This window comes from Lithobates pipiens, unplaced genomic scaffold (assembly GCF_037356315.1).
Source record: "Lithobates pipiens isolate NorthernLeopardFrog02 unplaced genomic scaffold, aLitPip1_a1.2 Scaffold_18, whole genome shotgun sequence".
In the NCBI taxonomy this organism is placed as follows: domain Eukaryota; kingdom Metazoa; phylum Chordata; class Amphibia; order Anura; family Ranidae; genus Lithobates; species Lithobates pipiens.
In genome coordinates this window covers 415,255,575-415,271,546 of record NW_027507758.1, presented here as the reverse complement: position 1 = coordinate 415,271,546, position 15,972 = coordinate 415,255,575, and the positions used below count along the sequence as shown (strand labels likewise).

The window sequence follows — 15,972 nt, the reverse complement described above, 5'->3', positions numbered from 1 at the left end:
CAGTCCGGCCCTGCGTGTATGGCCAGCATTCGTTTATACACTTACGGATCAGAATGCAGCTCATGGTTACGCACCATTGTGTGAATCGTTCCATTGAAAACAAAGCTACATTAAGACATGTAAATAATAAAAAAAGCTTCTATTTTTACCACTGTATGAGTGAAACCTAAGGGTAAACCTAGGTAGCTATACTAGAAACTGCGCGTACACTTACATGCACTTATATGCAGTGGACATACTTTTTTTTCTATCTGTATTTGTCCTGCGAGGTCACTTCCTTCTTCTTTCCCTGGGGTTCCATTTGCACTGGGATACGTTGCAGTGCAATGAAGCATGCTCTACTTTTACTTTTTGACTGCACTGCAATAAATGTGAACTAGGCCCAAAGGATTACCTTGATTTTAGACTGTCTATGCAGTTGAATTGCAGTCAAAACTGTAGTGTGAATGTGCCCTGAGCTCAGTTTACATACTTTAAAGTGCAAGTTCACCTTGAGGCTGGATTCACACTGCCACGCGGAGCTACCTACAGCAGGGGTCCAATGTGTCGCCATTCACCGTTTCTGGTCCGATTTCAGTCCAAATTTTTGGCTGAATTCGGACCTGAAACGAACCAGAGACATACAGGACTCCCCTGAGTTGTCCCAGAGTTGTGTGAATCAGCGCCATAAAGTGCCAGTCACAAACTCCTGACTAGGGATGAGCCGAACACCCCCCGGTTCGGTTCGCACCAGAACTTGCGAACGACCCCCGCGTTCGGTACGAACATTAGAACCCCATTGAAGTCTATGGGACTCGAACGTTCGAATTGGAAAGTGCTAATTTTAACGGCTAATATGCAAGATACTGTCCTAAAAAGGGTTTGGCGACCTGCCTCCTGCCTCAGGGGACATGGGTCACTGCAAAAAAAAGTTTTAAAAACTACCGTTTTGGCGGGAGCACTGATTTTAACCTCCTCGCGCCCGCCCTATAGCCGATTTACGGCCGTAGAGCAGGCGCGTTTGTTTGGGCGGTCGTCCCTGGACGGCCTGATGTTTACTTCCGCAATGCGCGCCGCCGCGGGCGCGCATCGCGGAAGTTCTGTGTTCGCCGTGTCCCCCGGGGACAGGCAAACACAGATCGCTGTAAACGGCCAATCACAGCGGCCGTTTACAGCGTGATCGGCGTGTCCAATGGGAGATGATCTCATATGTAAACATATGAGATCATCTCGCAGCGCCGCTCTCCTTCCTCGCACAGACAGTGCGAGAGGGGAGAGATGAACGGCTGCAGCGGCAGCCGTTCTGATTCCGGAAAAAAAAAAAAAAAAAAAAATGAAATAAAAAGTGCCATCCGCCCCCAGCAGTGCCATCCGCCCCCAGCAGTGCCATCCGCCCCCAGCAGTGCTATCTGCCCCAGTGCCATCCACCCCAGTGCTACCTGCCCCCAGTGCCATCCACCCCAGTGCTACCTGCCCCCAGTGCCATCCACCCCAGTGCTACCTGCCCCCAGTGCCATCCACCCCAGTGCTACCTGCCCCCAGTGCCATCCACCCCAGTGCTACCTGCCCCCAGTGCCATCCACCCCAGTGCTACCTGCCCCCAGTGCCATCCACCCCAGTGCCACCTGCCGTCAGTGCCACCTGCCCCCAGTGCCACCTGCCGTCAGTGCCACCTGCCGTCAGTGCCACCTGCCGTCAGTGCCACCTGCCGTCAGTGCCACGTGTCATCAGTGCCACATAGTGCCATCTGTCATCAGTGCCACGTATCAGTGCCATTTGTCATCAGTGCCACCTGTCAGTGTCACGTGCCATCTGTTGTCAGTGTCACGTGTCATCAATGCCACTTATCAGTGCCATCTGTCATCAGTGTCACGCGTCATCGGTGGCATGTATTAGTGCCATCTGTCATCGGTGGCACATATTAGTGCCACGTATTAGTGCCATCTGTCATCGGTGCCACGTTTCAGTGCCACGTGTCATCAGTGCCACGTATTAGTGCCACGTGTCATCAGTGCCACGTATAAGTGCCACGCGTCATCAGTGCCACATATTAGTGCCATCTGTCATCAGTGCCACATATTAGTGCCATCTGTCATCAGTGCCACCTGTCATCATTGCCACGTATCAGTGCCATCTGTCATCAGTGTCACGTGTCATTGTCCTGGTGCTTCAAAAGTGTAATAAATAGTCAACAAGTTAGATGTGTAACTTATGTTCCTAGAACACATGATGGCGCTACCTGCATGTTGGGCCTCTCTATGTGGCCAGGCTGTGAAAAAGTCCCACACATGTGGTATTGTAATACTCAGGAGGAGTAGCAGAATTTTTTGGGGGGTGTCATTTGTGGTATACACATGCCACGTGAGAGAAATAACCTATTACAATGACAATTTTGTGGAGAAAAAAAAAAAAAATGAAAAATCTTAATTTTGCAAAGAATTGTGGGAAAAAAATGACAACATCAAAAAGCTCACTATACCTCTTACTAAATAACTTGGAATGTCTACTTTCCAAAAAGGGGTCATTTGGGGGGTATTTGTACTTTCCTGACTTGTTCGGGTCACAAGAAGCGAGATCGGCCTCCAGTACATCAGATGTGATCAGTTTTGTGCGATTCGCACCACAGCTTGTAGACTCTCTAACTTTCACAAAGACCAAATAATATCCACTAATTTGGGTTATTTTTACCAAAGACATGTAGCAGTATAAATTGTGACCAAAATTTATGAAGAAAAATTAATAATTTGCATAATTCTGTCACAGAAACAAAGAAATATGCGTTTTTTTTCAAAATTTTCGGTCTTTTTTCATTTATAGCGCAAAAAATAAAAACCCCAGAGGTGATCAAATACCACCAAAAGAAAGCTCTATTTGTGGGAAAAAAAGGACAAAAAATTCATTTGGGTACAGTGTTGCATGACTGAGTAATTGTCATTCAAAGTGTGAGAGCACCGAAAGCTGAAAATTGGTCTGGGCAGGAAGGTGTTTAAGTGCCCTGTAAGCAAGTGGTTAATGACGATTAAAGTGAAAAAAAAAAAGTGAAATATTCCTTTAAATATGGTGCCTGGGGGGTGTCTGTAGTATGCCTGTGAAGTGCCACGTGTTTCCCGTGTTTAGAACAGTCCCTGCACAAAATGACATTAAACGGAAATAACACCATTTAAAACTGCTTGCGGTTTTAATGTTATATCTGGTTCCTGCAATATGGTTGAAAATCATTCAGAAAAATGGCATGGGTAGCCCTCCCTGCCCATTACCAGCCCCTTTGGGTTTCGTACGCATATTAAGGGGAACCCCGTACCCATATTAAAAAAAAGGAAATGCGTGTGGCCCCCAGGCCCTATATACTCAGAACAGCAGTATACAGGTGGTGCAAACAAGACAGGGACTGTGTAGGTTTGTTGTGTTAAGTTGAATCTGTTTGTAATTTTCAACTGGTACATTTTTAAAGTGTAGCTCCAGTCAAAAAAACTATTTTTAAGCTTTTTGGAAAACATAGGGAAGGGTTATCACCCCTGTATAATTTGTTTTGTCGTCCATCTTTTTTCATCTCACTTGCTGTTGTCTCCTTCCGTTTGCAAGTAGGAGATGTTTGTAAATTGGATGTTTGAAAGTAGGGGCCTGCCCTATATGCTCTGCAGAAATGGCGGAACAAGGTGTTGGTTTTGCAACAACATTGTAAGCCCTCAAAGTGACTCTTGGTGGGCGCTGGAGCGCCCTGCTGTGAACGATTATATCAAGAATTGTAATTACATGCCATTGTTGAACAGTAGTAGAAAAATTGACCTTTGGTGGTTGTGGTGCTGGTGCCACAACACTATAAGTCCTCACCGTTACTCTGGGTGGGCACAGGAAGGGGCCCTCCTGTGAAATATTATATCAAGAATTGTAATTACATGTCCCTGTTAAACAGGGGCAGAAAAATTGGGCCTTAGGCACTGGTGCCATCACACTGCAACCTCTGCCATACACTCTAGTTTTATTGCAGGAATTAGCCCTGCTGCAAAGCATTGCATCAAAAATTGTACTTAAACGCCCCTGTTAAACAGGGGCAGAAAAATTGGGCTGCTGGCATCACCCAGAACCAAAAATGTTCTTCCAACATATCAGCGGAGGAGGAAAAGGATAGACAATCAACATAACAGGACAGTCACTCAGCATCAGCATAGGCAGTCTTGAAGGGATGTGGTATTTCAAAAAAAATTATTCGGTTACATCAGCTTCAGGTGCTTGGTAGCTGTGGGTGATCCAAGACTGATTCATCTTGATGAAGGTCAGTCGATCAACTGATTCGGTGGACAGGCGCACCCTGTGATCGGTAACGAAGCCACCAGCAGCACTGAAGGTGCGTTCCGAAAGAACGCTGGATGCAGGACAGGCCAGTAGCTCAATTGCATACTGTGCAAGCTCTGGCCAGTGATCCATCCTCAAGACCCAGTAAGCCAGAGGATTTTCAGTGGGAAAGGTGTCCAAGTCTGACCTTGCCCCTAGGTATTCCTGCACCATGTAAATTAGACGCTGGCGATGGGTGCTGGAACCAATCATACCTTGGGGCTGCGGACTAAAAAATTGTCTGAAAGCATCAGTCAGACGGCCACCTTCTCCACCGCTCCTTCTGACTGATGCCTCAGCAACACGTTGTCCAGGACCAGGAGTTTGTGACCTCCCAGTCTCTGGGAACGCGTTGCACAGAGCTTTCTGCAAGGCCTCCCGGAGATGTCTCATCCTCTGCTCCCTCTGCGATGGCAAGATAAGGTCGGCAACCTTACCCTTGTACCGTGGATCAAGGAGAGTGGCCAGCCAGTAATGGTGCCTCTCCTTGATCCGAAGAATACGAGGATCCTTCCGCAGGCTTTGCAGGATCAGGGAGGCCATGCAGCGTAGGTTAGCTGAGGCATTCGGTCCGGAGTCCTCTGGGTCACTAAGGACAACATGATCCGCAGCTACCTCCTCCCAGCCACGTACAAGTCCACGTGTTTCTTGGGACTGTAAATCATCCCTATAAGACTGCTGCTGCTGATGCTGATGCTGAGTGCCAGCCTCCACCTCCATGCTGACACAATCATCCTCCTCCTCCTCTTCCTCCTCCTCACCCTCTTCCTGTGTGATGGGTGGCACAGCAGGAACACTGTCTGGATAAAGGGGGCCTTGAGAGGCAAGGAAGTCCTCCTCTTCCTGCCTCTGTTCTGCCTCAAGTGCCCTGTCCATTATTCCACGCAGCGTATGCTCCAAGAGGTGGACAAGAGGTACAGTGTCACTGATGCATGCACTGTCACTGCTCACCATCCTTGTGGCTTCCTCAAACGGTGACAGGACAGTGCATGCATCCCTGATCATGCCCCACTGGCGTGGTGAGAAAAAACCAAGCTCCCCTGACCCTGTCCTGGTGCCGTAGTCGCACAGGTACTCATTGATGGCCCTCTGCTGCGTGTGCAGCCGCTGCAGCATGGCCAATGTTGAGTTCCATCTGGTGGGCATGTCACATATAAGGCGGTTCTTGGGCAGGTTCAACTCCTTTTGGAGCTCAGCCAGCCGAGCACAGGCATTAAATGATCGGCGGAAACGCACACAGACTCTCCTGGCCTGTTTCAGGACATCCTGTAAGCCGGGGTACCTGCCCAAGAACCGCTGCACCACCAGGTTAAGGACGTGAGCTACACAGGGCACATGGGTCAGTTGTCCCTGTCGGAGGGCGGAGAGGAGGTTGGTGCCATTGTCGCAAACCACCATTCCTGGCTTAAGCTGGCGTGGCGTCAACCACCTCTCGGCCTGCCCCTGCAGAGCTGACAAAACATCCGCCCCAGTGTGGCTCCTGTCCCCCAAACAAACCAGCGCAAGCACGGCATGGCATCGTTTTGCCTGCGTACTTGCGTAGCCCCTGCAACGCCTACGGAGCACCGCTGGTTCTGAGGACAGAGCACTGGAAGAGGCCATGGAGGAAGAAGAAGAGGAGGGGGTGGAGGAGAGAGGTGTGTCACAACCAATAGTAGCATTTTGGAGGCGTGGTGGCGGAACAACCTCCAACACTACTGCACCTTGTCCTGCATCCTTCCCAGCAGCCAGAAGGGTGACCCAATGGGCCGTGAAAGACAGGTAACGTCCCTGTCCATGCCTGCTGGACCATGAGTCAGCGGTAATATGCACCTTACCGCTGACCGCCCTGTCCAGCGAGGCAAGGACATTGCCTTCCACATGCCGGTAGAGAGCCGGAATCGCCTTCCGTGAGAAAAAGTGGCGTTTGGGGACCTGCCACTGAGGAACCGCACATTGTACAAACTCACGGAAGGGGGCCGAGTCTACCAACTGAAAAGGCAGCAGTTGAAGTGCTAGCAATTTAGCCAAGCTAGCATTCAACCGCTGGGCATGTGGATGGCTGGGAGTAAACTTCTTCCGCCGGTCCAGCAGCTGGGGCAGGGACATTTGCCTGCTATAATCGGATGTGGATGTACCACTAGCAGAGTTCCCGGAAGCACTTGGCTGTGACACACCTAATTCTACACCTTCATTCCTCTCAGAGCAGGTTTCAGAGAGGACTGAAGGTCTAGTGGGGTTAGAGATGCCAGCTGATGAGGAGCAAGGAGAGGTCCGCTTTGTTCTTTGGTGTGGGTCTTTCAGGTACGCTTGCCAACGAGCTGCATGGCAGGTCAACATATGTCTGGTCAAGCATGTGGTGCCCAAGCGGCTGATGTTTTGGCCACGTGAGATACGCTTGAGACATATGTTGCAAATAGCAGCGGTGCGATCTGATGCACTCGTCTCAAAAAAGGCCCACACCAAAGAACTTTTAGAATAACGCGCAGAGGAAGCGCTCTGCGCAGGCGGAGCTCTGCGGTGTGATTCCGTCGGTGTGCTGCCCCTAAGCTGGCCCCCGGAGGGCATCCTGCCTCGTTGGACATGTGCCTCCTCCTCCTCCTCCCTCCTTCCAGGCACCCACGTGGAGTCAGTGCCCTCATCATCCCCTCCCTCTTCATCGCTGTAGCAAACCTGGCAGTATGCTGCAGCTTGTGGAACATGACTGCCAGATTGCTGTGCTTCTTGAGCATCCTCTCTCTCTGCGCTCACGCTACTGCCTTCCTCTAGCTGAGTGTCATCATCAGAGCCCACCAAACACTGGGCATCCTCCTGGAGCATGTACCCAACACTGTGCTCAAAGAGTTCAGGAGACTCCTCAGGAGGACGTGGTGGGTCTAGGGAAGGAGTCACTGATGATGACATTGAGAGGAGGGACGACGATGTGTTGGCAGCTGCTTTTCTACTACCCTGAGACTGGGTGAGAGAGGATGAGGAGGATGAAGAGGGCTTGGTCATCCACTCTACCAAGTCGTTGGCATGTTGCGGTTCAACATGTCCAGCTGCAGAAAAGAAGGACAAGCATGTCCCATGGCCACGTGCTGATGACAATGCACCGCGTCCACGACCAGCACTGTTGTCTCTAGACACAGAGCCTGCTTGCCCTCTTTTATCGGCTCGCGCCTGTCTGCCTCTCCTTGCTGGCCTTCCAGACATGGTAATGGCCTGAAGGGAGTTGGGTAAAACAGTGGTTGGGTAGTTTATATTGTGCTGGAGGCACACAACACCCACTAACTCCTGCAGATGCCTTTTTTTATAGAACAGCAGAGTTAAAGGGGTATATACAGATGTATACTGTGCTGTGCTGGAGGCACACACAACTTCCAATAACTCCCGCAGATGACAATTGGGCCCAAATAGAGAACAGCTATGTAGGTGGATAATAGCGGTATGTACTGGGTACAGAGCACGCACACAGCACGCACTATCTCCTGAGTGACACTACTGACTGCAAGCTCTATTGTTAAAGATGGACCACTAGCTATATAGGCGAGGTGAATATCACGGTGTATACTGCGGTCAGGGCACGCAGACAATAACCAGAAAACAGCAGAGTTAAAGGGGTATATACAGATGTATACTGTGCTGTGCTGGAGGCACACACAACTTCCAATAACTCCCGCAGATGACAATCGGGCCCAAATAGAGAACAGCTATGTAGGTGGATAATAGCGGTATGTACTGGGTACAGAGCACGCAGACAGCACGCACTAACACTACTGACTGCAAGCTCTATTATTAAAGCTAGATCACTAGCTATATAGGTGAGGTGAATATAGTGGTGTATACTGCGGTCAGGGCACAGACAGTAACCACTACACAAGAGCAAAATAGTAAATCAGCCAAAAACGATTGGTGTGTAACTGTGTTGAAGGTACACAGAACACCCACTGCTTCAGATGCTAACAAACACTACACGAGGCCCCATGAAAGGCGGCTTTATATAGTGTGGGGTGTGCACTACACAGGCTGAGCTATGATTGGCCACAGGCAGGATGCCTGTGTCCAACCATTGCCCCCCTCGCTGCTGGCGCTGCGATTGGCCAAGCATGCGGGGTCACAGTGCATGCTTGGCCAATCGTGAGACAGCAATGCATTGCGCCATCGCAGTGCATTGTGGGCCACACGAATTTTGCCGTGAACGGCCCAAACGTTCGGAATTCGGCGAACGCACGAACGACCGATGTTCGAGTCGAACATGCGTTCGACTCGAACACGAAGCTCATCCCTACTCCTGACATGCGAATTGGATGAAGTAAAAATCTATAGAAAAAAAAAAAGGGCCCTAGCACCCGGAGGTGTGTTTGTTTCACACTAAGCAGATACGTGAGTTTTACAGGGATGACCACCTTATCCTCCCTGTATGCATGTTCATTTCTTGTCCATGAATGGTTGACGTTGATATATTTACCTTTTTTTATAGCTGTATCATGCATCCGCCCCTGATGATTGGATAGATCCCATGAAACGCATCGGGCCTAACCTAGATGCAATGCATACATACTTACATGGTCTTTGGATTCAGGCAATGCCGTGGATTATAACTGCTATATTATAATGATTTTTATGATTGAGGACAATACTATTGTATATTCTATTCATGTTTTTAACATGTAAATGTTTTTGGATACATGATTGGGTACACTATGTGCCATTATTGCATGTATTGTCTGGCATGTACCTACCTACCTACTTGTTTATGCTTTACTTTGACCCCTTCGACTAGCTACAATATAGACACCTCATTTAAAACCCCTTTTTTTCTATGTACTTGAACAGGGATGGAGATGCATATTACTGTGCATCTCATTTAAAGTCCCAAAAGCCCCCTCTATTGCAGTAAAAATCTACATCCAATTCGCAATGGTGTGAACCCAGCCTTACAGTAAATCTGTGATGTGAACTTACACTGGACCCTCTCCCCACAACCCCCCTGTTCAACTGTACTGGAGTCCCGCAACACCCGCTGAGAGAAATCGGGGTGCCGCTTTACTGGGCCAGGGATCTGAAATCCTGCAGCTCTCTCCTCTTCTCCAGCGCTGACAGGAGGGTCTAGGTGGGTTCTGATCTGGTTGGTCAACATCACATAGACAGTGCCGACCAATTAGAATTCTTCCTATATGTACCTTTATGAGGTAGGTTAAGGAGATTGAGTTGAGATTAAATCGCAAGTGAAGTGGCGACCGAATGTTTCACAGCTGGTGATCGTGGGACTTCTGTACATCAGGACAGGGGGACGGGTGTGGGTTGGATGGAGAGGGGGTCCAGTATAGGTTCACCTTAAAGATTTTTTGTAAAGGTGAACTTACCCTTTAACCACTTTAGCCCTGAAAGGATTTACCCCCTTAATGACCATGCCATTTTTTGAGATAGGGCACTGCGTCATTTTAATTGACAATTGCGCGGTCATGCGATGCTGTACCCAAACAAAACTGATGTATTTTTTCCCAAAAATAGAGCTTTCTTTTGGTGGTATTTGATCACCTTTGCAGTTTTTATTTTTTACGCTATGAACAAAAAAAGGGCAACAATTTTGGGGAAAAAAATAAAAATTTTACTCTCTGCTATAAAACAAAAAAATAAAAAAACAAAAAATAAATAAAAAGTATTCATCAATTTAGGCTTATTTGTATTCGGCTACATATCTTTGACAAAAAAATAAATTAAAAAATCCCAATAAGCGTATATAAGTGTAATATATATATATATATATATATATACACACATACATACATACACACACACACACACACACACACACACACACACACACACACACACACACACACACACATATACATACATATACATACACACACACACACTTATTTTTTTTGGGGGGGGGGGGATATTATAGCAAAATGTAAAAAAAAAAAAAAAAAAAAAACACAAAACAAAAACGCAGAGGTGATCAAATACCACCAAAAGAAAGCTCTATTTGTGGGAAAAAGGACAATTTTGTTTGGGAGCCAGGTCGCTCGACTGCACAATTGTCAGTTAAAGTGACCCAGTGCCGAATCGCAAAAAGTGCCCTGGTCAGGAAGGGGGTAAATCCTTCTGGGGCTGATTGAGGATCAATTTAGCATCCTGAACACATCAGACGGTACCTGTGTACTTGGACCAATAAAGACTAAGATCCTGATTATCAATGTGTTGGATTGTCAAGGGGGTAAATCCTTCTGGGGCTGAAGTGGGTAAGTTAAAGTGGAGGTCCGGCCATTTAAAAAAAAATACATTTAAAAAAAAAAAAAAGTCAGCAACTACAAACACTGTGGCCGCTGACTTTTAATAAGCGAGCCTGTGATGTCGGCTCCCCCGAGTCCGTTCCATCCATCGGATCGGGTGCTTGCGCCACCATCCTAACTAAAGGAAACAGGCAATGGAGCCTTGCGGCTTCACTGCCTGTTTCCTACTGCTTATGCGCGAGTCATGCGATGCTTTATGAATGGCCAGCTGTGTTCTGGGACATACATAGGTCCCAGAAGACAGCGTGCCCCATTACCCAGAAGAACACGCGAGGAGGAGAAGAATGAAGAAGATCGCCGTGGAGTAGGAAGTGGCAAATTAGGACGATCTGCCTAGCAACAGCCACTTCTGGTAAGTAAAATTTTAAAAAAAATCAATTTTTTTTACATATTTTTAGGAGTATTTTTCAGAATTTTTTTTTATTTTTTATTTTTTGCCAAGAAAAAAAAAAAGTAATGTTGCAACTATTTGCCAGTATACACTATACCAGATGAAGCAACCAAATACCCACACCAGCCCCCAAGTTCCTGTATTTGTTCCCTGAAATGTTACATCAGGTGTAATGTGTATCCAATTAAATGCTGCAGGGATAGACCCAGGTCCTGTTTGAATTATCATGGTTTATGAAGTACTCTAGTACAATGCCCGTTTATCCCTCAGTACATATATTGCTATACAAGCAGTGCTTTGTAGTAGCTGTTATTTTGTAGATCTGCACTGAAACAAACACAAGACGCCACCTTTCCTGCAATGCAGCACTATGCCCTGGTATTCAATGACAACATGCACTAGTAATGATCCATACTATACCTGTGTGTGAGCAAGTCCCATGAGTCTAGCGAGCAGCAGGAATGTGATGTGTGCAGCAGCTCACTGCAACCTGTCCCTGCTGCAGGGGAGACATCCGGCTACACAAAGCAGTCTGACTGACACACCCGCTAACAAAACATTACTGAATGGCTGAACTAAGACACTTCGGATTGATCCTCCAGTCACTGCCCTGCCTCCTCAATTAAGGCACTTCACAAAGGTGTATGTTTATTAAAGTGCAATGTGGCTCTTCACCCCGGATAGAGCCCTCACAGGGGAGCCTGTTTATTAACATTTCTACTTCTCTCTGACTAAAAAGTCCATGAAATACACACTGAATGGCCACAATGTGTAGTACAACTGAGATTTGTACCCATCATCTTCCACAGAAATACTTCTCAATGAAAATTTAAAAATGGAAGCAGGAGAACAACAGTTACAAAATAAAAGACATACTGGAGAGAGAGAGCGTACATTGATAACAGTATATTCATATAGTATACATATATATTATGTGTGTGTACATTATTAATATAGAGCATGCATGAATATACAGTATATTCATGCAGTATACATATATACTATGTGTGTATATATATATATATATATATATATATATATTTTAATACAGAGCATGCATGAATATACAGTATATTCATGCAGTATACATATATACTATGTGTGTGTGTGTGTGTGTGTGTGTGTATATATATATATATATATATATTTTTTTTTTTATTTATTAATATAGAACGTGCATGAATATACAGTATATTCATGCAGTATACATATATACTATGTGTGTGTGTATATATATATATATATATATATATATATATATATATATATATATATTATTAATATAGAGTGTGCATGAATATACTGTATATTCATGAAGTATATATAATTAATATAGAGCTTGCATAAACATACAGTATATTCATGCAGTATATATGTATACTATGTGTGTATATATATATATATATATATATATTTATTTTTTTATTAATATAGAGCGTGCATGAATATACAGTATATTCATGCAGTATACATATATACTATGTGTGTGTGTATATATATATTTATTTTTATTAATATAGTGCGTGCATGAATATACTGTATATTCATGCAATACACATATATACTGTGTGTATATATATATATATATATATTTTTTTATTAATATAGAGCGTGCATGAATATACTGTATATTCATGTAGTATACATATATACTAATGTCACTAACGTGCTCTCACAGAAATCAGTAAAAAACAATATAGATGTGACAGCGCTTTAAAAGTGGAATAAACAATTATGGTGATAAACACTGATATTACAAGAATATGAAAAAAAGTCCAAAAGTGGTCAAACACACCATGCACCCTGTGCAAACATTCCCTCCCAGGGATCATCAGAGAATCTTAGTGGCTCAAAGGATGAAAGTATTCAAAAGCAGGTAGGTACTCCTTCCACTGTGCTGCTTCAAACTTCAACATTGAAGCCACGTGGGAGGTGGTGAAACTAGTAGAGGTGGAGCCTGGCGGTGGACTACTACTGCTGAGTGAGACTGCCATGTCATTTTACTGCTTTTAAAATTTCATTAAATGTGAGTTCAATGCTAGCTGGGGTGGAGTAGTTTCATTTTTAACCCCTCGGATACTGCACTATAGGAGGCACTTTCTCTTGTTTTTTTTCATGTGTTGCTGAACTGGTAGTCATTGTGGATTTAAAGTTTGAAGCAACACAGTGGAAGGAGTACCTACCTACCTGCTTTTCATTACTTTCATCCTTTGAGCCACCAAGATTCTCTGATGATCCCTGGGAGGAAATGTTTGCACAGGGTGCAAGGTGTGTTTGACCCCTTGCAGGGTAGTTTAAAAGGAGGTGAGGGAGCATTGCATGAGGTGGTGGGAGCACTCCATTCATGTAAGTTGTCTGAAGATATCACACAAGCTTGTTTTTTTTTTTTTTTAGCACAATGTGGAGTCATTCATTCATTTTATGTTTCTCTGTTCCCCCCTCCGAGCAGAACTGCAAAGGTAAAACTTATTTTGTTTTTCTTTACTTGGGCCCTGCTTTTACCACCATTCTGGCCAAGGCCAGAATGATATATTCTTGGCTATGCATCTCCCAGGAGCCTGCAGGAGGGCGTGCCTGGCATATAATTGGTAGCCGACTGCCTGCACCTGGAAGTGGGTGGCTGCAATTGATGGGTACAGTGAGGCTGCAATTGATGGGGGTTGTTTCAGAATTTTTCAGCTTGTTTGCGACTCTATTCCCCCCCCCCCCCCCCCCAAAATTTTTGAGCACCAGCTGCCACTGCTGGGATACCAGTTCTTGTGTGTGTGTGTGTAAAGGCAGACGTCCAAATACTTTTGGTAATATAGGCGTTGATTTAAGCTGAAGAGGACCAAGATGGCATCATGGGACCTGGCGTATGTCACTCAAACAGAGCAGGATAATACTGGAATCACTGTGCTGCTGGGCATGTGGTATGATGGGAAACACAACACTACAGACAGGGGGGGGGGGACAATGGAGGGAGGGTTGGGTACCACTTTAATTTGGGTATTTGTATTAGTAATATAATATCTTATTTGCACTATAGCTGTTTTACAGTTATTTACAGTTTGAATGAATTGTGGAACCTTATGGTGGCCATACACAAAACAATTTTCACAAAATTTGATATGATCGGATTTATGAATTATTGAAAAGACACATAATGGGGGTTATTTACGAAAAGGCAAACTCACTTTTCACTACTAGTGCAAAGTGGACTTGATAGTGCAGTTGCTGTAAATCCGAGGGGTAGATCTGAAATGAGGCGAAGCTCTGCTGATTTTATCATCCAATCATGTACAAGCTAATATGCTCTGTGTGATTTTTTTTTTTTTTTTTTTTTTTTTTTTTATTTGATTTTTTTTTCCTGCATGTCCCCCTCGGACCTACAGTGACCGCACTTTGAGTGCAATTTCAAGTGCACTTTCACTTGTAGTTTGTAGTGCAAAGTGGATTTGTCTTTCGTAAATAACCCCCAATGTGTCGTTGGCTTATTTCAAACAAAACTGATCAATTTAATTACAATTATTCTGATCAGTCTGGAAGGAAAATCTGATAGCAGGAATGTAGATAAATCAATATGATGTTAAGCATATGGTGCATCAAGCAATCTTTTTTGATTTTATATATATATATATATATATATATATATATATATATATATATAATATATATATATTTTTTTTTTGATCTTCTGATTATATATCTCATCAGATAGTAATCTGTCGATGATACAATAGTATATAACATAATTTCATCGGAAAACCGACTGCGCTTAAAACTGAAATTTAGGCACAAAAGCATTAATAAATATACAACTCAACAGCTACAAAGAATATAAAAAACACTTTGTGTGCACCTAATGTTTTTGCAAACCCAGTTATTAGCTTGTTAAACTAGTACTGACATCATCACTGTACTGTATATAACCTGTGTTGAGTGTAGAGCAAGGGACCCACCCAATACAGCAGGGATCCTCAAACTACGGCCCTCCAGCTGTTACGGAACTATGCATCCCATGAGGCATTGTAAAACTTTGACATTCAAAGACATGACTAGGCATGATGGGAATTGTAGTTTCTGAACAGCTGGAGGGCCGTAGGTTGAAGACCCCTGCAATACAGGCTACCTTCAGATAACTACGAGAGGGAACTGAGTCACCAGTTGCCCATAAAAAAACCTGCACAACTGTGCTGCAACTCCATGCATTGCATGCAAGAAAAAGAATGAAAGCCCACCTTAAAGTTGTATATTGTAAAGAAGACTTGTAAAGTGCAGGTCATTCCATCCAATGGGACCACATCCAGTGTTCTCTGGTATAGGGTTGGTGCTGATCTGTTGCAGCTATGACAATCCAACACAATGATAATCAGGATCTTAGTCTTTATTGGTCCAAGTCCACAGGTACCGTCTGATGTGTTCAGGATGCTAAATTGATCCTCAATCATCAACAAAGGCCAAAGTAGAGTAAAACTATAACAGTAGTAGAGGACACTAGAACCATACATGTGGTGGGATGGATCCCAGATGTTCCAGGTGTTTACTTGTCTATAATATATTTCCCGCACACCTTCCTGACATCAGTGAAGGGATAACGATCAGGCACCATGGGACGGTCACATTATTAGTGTAGTCCCTGCACTCATACAGGAGTCTCTTCAGTGAAATCAGGAAACGAGACGTTCAATTGTGTTTCTAGAAGTATATCATGGGCAGGCAGTTGACAAAGGGAGGGGCATTCATATGAAAACTTAAAACCTCAGCGTAATAGAGAAACACCCTCTGTATTGTGTATGTGGTGTTACAGTCATATTATTTACAGTGTACAGCTCAGAATGTACAGGCAAGAGACAAATCTGATACTTCCTTCAAAGTTCCAAGAATGTGCTTTAAAATCTATTAAAAGATTACATTTAAAATCTGTATCTGTAGTCTGAAGCCAGAACTGTAACAATGAGACAGAATAAGGGGGAAGCCGTTTTAGGTCCTCATGGGATCGCGGCATCCGCATTTAGGCTGGATTCA

At 44.7% G+C, this 15,972-nt stretch overlaps 1 protein-coding gene across 2 annotated transcripts in view; it reads right to left on the bottom strand.

Moving 5' to 3' along the window:
• PLD1 (phospholipase D1) overlaps positions 1 to 15,602 on the bottom strand; it is a 355,357-nt gene extending 339,755 nt beyond the window's left edge. For both annotated transcript variants that reach the window (XM_077487973.1, XM_077487974.1), the window contains exon 1: positions 15,186 to 15,602. The gene's annotated coding sequence lies outside the window, so the exon portion shown is untranslated. The remainder of the gene's footprint in view (positions 1 to 15,185) is intronic.
• Between the last annotated feature and the right edge of the window lie 370 nt (positions 15,603 to 15,972).